Genomic DNA, 6,377 nt, shown 5'->3' on the forward strand with positions numbered 1-6,377 from the left:
GAGCTAAAAGAACTGAAGAGACACATCTAAAGAATAGTGAAATTGTAACAGGAATTAAAAAAAAACCCAGAAACTACAAGGGGTAGAAAAGACATTAGAAAAGCTATTGAGGCCAGGTTTGAGAAATTATTGCACAAACACAAAAACATGCACAAACACACACAGAATAAAGTGATAAGTGAGAAGAGAGTATGTGATGGATATAGATGACAAAGAAAAGTCAGCATTCAGGGAACTGGTGTTCCTTGAGAGATTGAAGAGAACAAAGGGATCAAAAGACAACATTCAAAGTTCTAATACTAGAGGAATCTCTTGAAATAAAAGAAGACATAAACCTGAATGCCAAAGTGACACACAGTGTTGTGGGGGAAATATATGAAATAATCAATCCCACAACATATCCTGGGGAAGTCACTAAATGCTAATTATAGAGAACCCCACCGGTATCTAGGCAGAAAAGAAAGCAAATCACTTACATAAAAGGGAAAAATAAGTCTAGTATTAGAGGTTTCCACAGGAACGTTTAATAAAAGAAGCCAATGGAGCAAAGTATACAAAATTCCTTGGAAAGAAAAGCACAACTCTATGATTTTATAATTTGAAAATTCTCAACGTAAAAAAAGTGTTTGAAAGACACTCTCAAATGGAAATGAAATTCAAAGATTAGTACCTTGAACAAATCAAGCCAATTAAAACATTAACAACAATAAAGAGATCACTAAAAAAAGTATAGATATGAAAGGATAATGAGGGATAAATAATAATGGAAAATATACTACCAAAACATAATGCAATGACAAGTGCTAAAAATATCAGTAATTTAAAAAATAGGGGCGCCTGGGTGGCTCAGTCGGTTAAGCGTCCGACTTCGGCTCAGGTCATGATCTCACGGTCCTTGAGTTCGAGCCCCGTGTCAGGCTCTGTGCTGACAGCTCAGAGCCTGGAGCCTGCTTCAGGTTCTGTGTCTCCCTCTCTCTCTGACCCTCCCCCATTCATGCTGTGTCTCTCTTTGTCTCAAAAATAAATAAACATTAAAAAAAATTTTTTTAAATAATGTTAAAATAGCAAAAACTAGAATACTAGTGGAGGAAGAGGAGAGGTGGAAATGTATTAACTATTTTTTAACTTTTATAGATGAGTCGGTTGGCTGTATAAAGCTCAATAAATACAAGAATAAGCATATTAGTAAAAGTTAAAAAGTAAATACTATGATAAATAAAATTAGCTAAACATGAATTATCTAAAGTACACAAAAGAATAAAATAATCAAATATCACACAGTCAAAACAAGTATTAAAAGCAAAATACAAGCGTGAGGAGGGAAGATGGCAGATGGTAGGAGGACCTTAGGCTTGTCACATCCTATGAACTCAGCTAGATAACTATCAAATTATTCTAAGTACCCCAGAAATTGACCTGAAGACTGACAGAACAAACTCCACAACCAAAGGGAGAGAAGAGACCACATGGAAGAAGGTAGGAAGTACAGAGATGTGGTTTAGGGGAGAAATGGATCCTGTGGAGGGGAAGGAACCATGGTTGCAGACAAGGGAGAAAGAGAGAGAGAGAGAGGGGAGAGAGAGAGAGAGAGGGGGGGGGGAGAGAGAGACAGAGATAGAGAGAGAGAGAGAGAGAGAGAGAGAGAGAGAGGAGCACACAGGGGAATGCACAAAAGATTGTTTTCCCCGAGTCATTGGCTTGGAAAACAAGAGAGGCTGAATTTTGTGAGTTCTTGCAACTAGCAGAGATTAAATCCTGGGATAGAGTCTGGAGAACACTGCACTGCTCTTGGAGAAAAGACAGGCAAACAACAATGGGGGTGGGGGTGGGGTGGGAGGGTGGAGCAGATGGCACTGACACCGCTATCTGAACAATGCCTGGGGCACACAGTGGGGGAGATTATTTGCTCTTTTTGGAGCACTTCCCTGATTGAAACCTCTCTAGGAACAAAGGAACTGGCTGGAGCAGTGTCCCTCCACCCCTCAGCATAAACACACAGGTTTCTGCAGGAAGCAGCATAGGGCCAACAACGGCTGCCTAACTGGCTTACACCAAGCACCACCCTCCTGCACTCTGGCAGAACCGCCCTTCTCAGTCAATCTTGCCTCAATTCTAGCAAGGCAGGGCCCTTTCCCAGAAGAGGAGGACAAATCCCTTTCCATACCACATCTCTCAACCAAAGAGATATGCAGGGCCTCAGTTCTGGTGGAGGTGGTGTCAGGTCTCATTTCACAAGCAGACCAGAGCATACCTAGCTAAAGCTCACCACATTCAGGCCAGGGACCAAGCACAGCCCACAGCATGACTGGCCTAAAGGATAGAGCAGTCAAAACACAACACCAGAGTGCACACAGCACATATTGAAGACACTCTCTGAAGGGCCAGGCCCTGGACATTATATGACCTCTTTTTCATAAGGCATTAACTTTCAGGAGCAGGAGACATAACTGGCTTTTCTAATACAGAGAAGAATGCAGAGAGACTCAGACAAAATACCAAGACAAAGGAATTAATCCCAAATGAAGAACAAGATAAGGCCACAGCCAGAGATCTAAGTGAAACAGATATAAGTAACAAGCCTGATGGAGAATTTAAAGCAACAATCATAAGGATACTCACTGGGTTTGAGGAAAGAATAAAAGACATCAGTGAGATACTTACCATAGAGATAAATGAGTTAAAAAAGCAAAGGGGGGGGGGGTGGGGAAGAGAGACAAACCAAGAAACAGGTGCTTAACCATCAGAAAAAACTGACGGTTACCAGAGGGGAGATGGGTCAAATAGGTGATGGGGATTAATGAGTGCACTTGTCATGATAAGCACAGGGTATTGTATGGAAATGTTGAATCACTATATTGTACACTTGAAACTAATTATCACAGTGTACATTAATGAACTGGAATTTAAATAAAAACGTTTTAAAAAGGTAAAATTATGTAGCTATTAGTATTTACTACATAACTATTTTTTTTCTGTTAAGTGTTTATTTATTTTTGAGAGAGAAAGCCCCACTGGGGGAGGGGCAGGAAGAGAGGGGGACAAAGGGTCTGAAGTGGGCTACACACTGACAGCACTGATGCAATGTGATGTGATGACAGCGAGCCCATTGCAGGGCTCAAACTCATGAATTGTGAGAAGTCAGACCCTCAACTGACTGAGCCACCCGGGCACCCCTCTACATAACTATTTAGAATGTATTTTGCCTAGTGGTGTGGAGAACTTCAAAAAGGGCCCTGGCACAAGGCTAAATAAATAAATGAATATAGTAATAAGGAAAAAAAATCAAATAAAAGCAAAATACAACATAAAATAGACAAAAACAAAAATTTTTTGTTATGCCAATTATAAGTAAAAGATTACCCAATTTGATCAAAAAATAAAATTCTACCCTTGCTAAATACAAGGAAAGCAAATCAAATTCAGATAATTTAAGGGGCACCTGGGTGGCTCAGTCGGTTAAGCATCTGACTTTGGCTCAGGTTCATGGGTTTGAGCTTCCCCCACTCTCTCTCAAAAATAAATAAACATTAAAAAATTAAAAAGAAATAAGGGTGTGTGTGTATCAAACAAATATAAACAAAAGAAAAAGCAAACAATGTCATTAGTATCAGTGAAATGTAAGAGAAAGAATTTAAATGAGATTTTAGGAGAGATTTTTATAAAAAATGGGGCACCTGGGTGGCTCAGTTGGTTAAGGGTCTGACTTCAGCTCAGGTCATGATCTCACAGTTTGTGAGTTCAAGCCCCGCATTGGGCTCTGTGCTGATAGCTCAGAGTCTGGAATTTGCTTGGGATTCTTTGTCTCCCTCTCTCTGCCCCTCCCCTGCTCACACTGTCTCTCTCCCAAAATTAAAATAAACATTAAAAAACATTTTTAACAATGGATATACTCCATAATGAAGAGCTTACTTGCCCTGAAACATCATACACAAATAATATAGCATCAAAATTCACAGACCAAACTCTCACAAATAATATGTGGAGAAGTGGAAATATAATTGTTATAGAGACTTTTACTCGTATGTTCATGATAAATCAAATAGGCAAAAAACAAATAAGAATGCAGAGTTATTTTAAATAGTTAACCAGGTTAAATTTATAGATACAAGTAACAATGTAGTGTGTAATTGGAGAATAAACTCTCTTTCAAACACCCACATACCCCCATATTAAGGTATAGATAAAGCTTTGACAAAGTCCCCAAAGTAGAAAATGTACAGGGCAGATTATCCAAGCACAGAGCTATAAAATTAGAAGGCTATAATAAAAACGATAACAAAGAGACGAAAAATACTGATAGGGAAATTAGAAGCAACAACAAATGCACAAATTCTTTGCTATCTAGTTCCTATGTCCTATGTGAAACTACAAACTGCAGAACATCTGGAAAATGGCGATAATGAAAAGAACATGCATGACATCATCATACAAAGTCACGCCATTAAATATGAAAGAATGAAAATAAATCAAATCGAATAAATTCACTAACTAAAAAAATGCAAAGTTAATCAAAGCAGAAAGAAATGATTAATAATGGGAAATTAGATAACAATGATTTTGAACGCTGAAAAATGGGAGAGCAATTAAATACTTCCAAGAGTGTATTTCAAGAAGATATTGGGGCGCCTGGGTGGCTCAGCTGGCTAAGTGTCTGACTCTTGATCTTGGCTAGTGTCATTATCTCATGGTTCGTGAGACTGAAAACCTGCATTGGGCTCTGTGTGGACAGTGCAGAGCCTGCTTGGGATTCTCTCTCTCCCTCTTTTTCTGCTCCCACCCCGCCAAGGCACATGTGCTCGCTCGCTCTCTCTCTAAAATAAATAAATAAACATAAAAAAGGAGATCTAGAAAGCACTAGTTATTATAATGTGTAAAAACTGAGATATCAAGGGGTACCTGGGTGGCTCAGTCGGTTGAGCAACCAACTCTTAATTTCGGCTCAGGTCATGGGATGGAGCCCCGAGTAGAGCTCTGCACTGAGTGTGCAGCCTGCTTAAGATTCTCTTTCTCTCTCCCTCTGCCCCTCTCCCCTGCTCACATGCACGCTCTCCCGCTCTAAAATAAAGAAAACAAACTGAGAAATCACAAATATAGAAAATTATGAATTACACGGAAGAAGTAATTTTACATACAAATAATGTTTTAAGTATAAAAGATTAATTTGCACAAATTTTGTGCAAATAAACATAAAATTTTGGGTTAAATGACTTTCTAGAAAAATTTAAATTACCAAAATTGATTCATGATAACAATACTTAAGCAACCTACTAACCAGTATCCATGGAAGAAACTGAAAATATTTTATAAAGAGAAAATCTTCTCCATCATTTCCCACCCATATAATTTCACAGAAGAGTTTTGTAAAACAGAGAAGACACAGATAATGCCAAGGCTATTTAATCAGGTACAGAATACAGAAAAAGAATTCAAGCTTCCAGTTTTTAATAAACTCAACATTATACAGACAGAAAAACTCAACAGACATAACACAACGAGAACTACAGAACAATCTAATTGGGTATTACTGATGCCAAAAGCTTAAATAGAGTGTTAGGTAGATCTTCCTGTAGCATATTAAGAAAGTAGTTATCAATCACTTTATACTTGTTTCCTCACCTAAAGAGTGGGAAAATTAAATGACCTCATAGGAATTTTGTGAGGGTCAAATAAGTCAATCCACATAAAGGGCTTAGAGAATAGCCTCTGGTTTATAGTAGATGGATGGATGGATGACGGATGGATGGATGTCTCCTATGTTCCTATATTTCAATCCCAAAGAGGTGTTACTATCAAAAGAACATATTATCTGCGGTGAAAAATTGATTTAATAAAAGCGAGTGTTTTATTTGCATGTCTTAAACACTAAGCTAAGGACAGAGTCCCCAGAAATACTTCTTCAAACCTTTTTCTTTCCTTCTCTTTTCCATTTCCTTCATATTTTAAAGCTCTTTCCATTACTATGTCCTCAGAAAACCCTGAGATGTGAGCAAAGCTCATCAATCCTTAAATTTTCCCTTCTTACCACCATTCCATCTTCATATTTTAGTGCTAGCTTAATCGATTGCACTTAAACCCCCTTCCTCCTCCTCAACCTTCTCAAACTAAATTTCTTTCTTCTCATTCTTTTTTTTTTTTTTTAACTTTTATTTATTTTGGAGAGAGAGACAGAGTGTGAGCAGGGGAGGAGCAGAGAGAGAGGGAGACACAGAATCTGAAGCAGGCTCCAGGCCCTGAGCTGTCAGCACAGAGCCAGACGTGGGGCTCGAACCCACGAACCGCGAGATCATGACCTGAGCCGAAGTCGGACGCTTAACCGACTGAGCCACCCAGGCGCCCCTCTTTCTTCTCATTCTCAAATTTAAGTCACAAAAGTCAGA

This window comes from Panthera pardus, unplaced genomic scaffold, assembly GCF_024362965.1.
Source record: "Panthera pardus isolate Hobbes unplaced genomic scaffold, ASM2436296v1 HiC_scaffold_27, whole genome shotgun sequence".
Classification (NCBI taxonomy): domain Eukaryota; kingdom Metazoa; phylum Chordata; class Mammalia; order Carnivora; family Felidae; genus Panthera; species Panthera pardus.